Here is a 2,220-nt window from a genome sequence, read left to right on the forward strand (position 1 = left end):
ACACACACACACACACACACACACACACACACACACACACGCACACACACTGTTTTAAGATATCCACTAAAAGAAAAAATCTTGGGATTGGAGAGGTGGCTCCTCAGATAAGAGCTTCCTCTGCTCTCCAGAGGTCCTGGGTTCAGTTCCCAGCACCCATGTTAGGTGGGTATATCCTCCAAAACTCCAGGTCCTGAGAACCCAACTCCCTCCCGTGAACACCAAAGGCATCAGACACGTGGTGCACAGACATACATGCAAGTCAAATACTCATACACATAAAACAGAAAGAAATGAATATTTGAAAAACACCAAGAATTGGACTGGGGAATGGCTTATCAGGTAAGGCGCCTGCTGCCAAGCCTGATGATCTGCACTGGATTCCAGAACCCACATAGTGGAAGGAGAGCCTCAACTTTGGCAAGCTGTCCAAGTTGTTCTCTGACCTCCATACCCTCGCCTGGGTGCCCCCATACTAACATCCACAAAATAAATAAATGTTAAAAAAGAAACTCACAAAAGCAAAATCAAAACAAAGCAAAAAAAAAAACCTCCAGAACAAGACAGAAGTCAGGCTGGGGCCTGGGATTACAGCACTTAGCAGACAGAGGTGTGGGTGTGGGTGGGGGTGGGGGGGATCAATCTTTGGCACTCTTGGGTCAACCTACAGCTCCCACTCCGGCAGATGCGCACCTGTCCTGGATCTTCACTGACACAGGCTTTCCTGTCTTCCCTTCTGACTTGGGGACCTGAAGCCCTGAGTAGGACTTGATGATCATTTCCTTCTATCTCCATCACCCAAGATGCTTCTGGCTTAGCTGCTGCACTGACCCTAACACTGCCCAGGTCATCTATTCCTTCCTTTAGGCCGACCTGTATTCTTTTGTTTAAAGATTTATCAGTTATGTACAGTGTTCTGCCCCCGTGTATGCCTTCATGCCAAAAGAGGACACCAGATGTCATTACAGATGGTTGTGAGGCACCATATGGTTGTAGGGAATTGAACCCGTTTCCTCTGGAAGAACCGCCAGTGCTCTTGACCTCTGAACTATCTCTCCAGCCTCCCCCACTTGTATTTTTTTTTTTTTCCGAGACAGGGTTTCTCTGTGGTTTTGGAGCCTGTCCTGGAACTAGCTCTTGTAGACCAGGCTGGTCTTGAATTCTCAGAGTTCCGACGTTCTCTTATGTTTTTTTTTTTAATTTTAAAATATTTATTTATTTATTCATTTATTTATTATGTACACAATATTCTATCTATGTGTATGCCTGAAGGCCAGAAGAGGGCACCGGGACCTCATTACAGATGGTTGTGAGCCACCATGTGGTTGCTGGGAATTGAACTCAGGACCTTTGGAAGAGCTGGCAATGCTCTTAACCTCTGAAACCTCTGAGCCATCTCTCCAGCCCCTCTTAGTTTTTTTTTTTTTTTTTTTTTTGGTTTTTCGAGACAGGGTTTCTCTGTGGCTTTGGAGCCTGTCCTGGAACTAGCTCTGTTCACACTGTAGTCCACACTGGCGTGGAACTCACTATTCATTATGCAGCCCAGCCCGGGCTGGGTTTGAGCTCATGGTGATCTTCTTGCCTCAGCCTTCTGAATGGCTAAGATTACCAATAGATATTACTATGCCTGGCCTATATCCCTTCTCTAAGTCTGTCCTTCAGGCCCAGAGAGACTGTTTAAGTCAGTCTCAGGTAGAGGAGGCCGTGGCTCTTTGCATTAGGAGGTTGACCTTGAACTCTTAGTCTTCACACTTCCCCTTCCTGACTGAATGCTACCACTGGTGTTACCATGGACCACCACTGGTTTTGTTATTATTCGTTTAATTATGTTTATCCATCTTGGGGGGGGTGCGTACACCCATTCACCCCCATACACACACGGGCATTCAAGATTCAAGGAGGTCACAAACAACCTGTGGGAGTTGGCTTTCTTATTCTACTGTGGAATCACCTTTACCCAGTGAGCCTGCCCTGTTTTGTGTTTCTTGTTTTTTGGGTTTTTTTCTGAGACAGTGTTTCTCTGTGTAGCGTTGGAACCTGTCTTGGAACTCACTTTGTACACCAAACTGGCCTCAAACTCATAAAGATCCGCCTGCCTCTGCCTCCCAGTGCTGGGATTAAAGGCAGGTACCACCACCCCGCCCAGGAGTTGTAGACAAGATATCACTACTAGTCTAGACTAGCCTCAAACTCTTGAACTCCTTCCAGCTTCAGACCCCC

The sequence above is a fragment of the Alexandromys fortis genome, unplaced genomic scaffold (genome assembly GCF_014885135.2).
Source record: "Alexandromys fortis isolate MF-2015 unplaced genomic scaffold, M_Fortis_MF-2015_v1.1 scaffold_16, whole genome shotgun sequence".
NCBI lineage: Eukaryota > Metazoa > Chordata > Mammalia > Rodentia > Cricetidae > Alexandromys > Alexandromys fortis.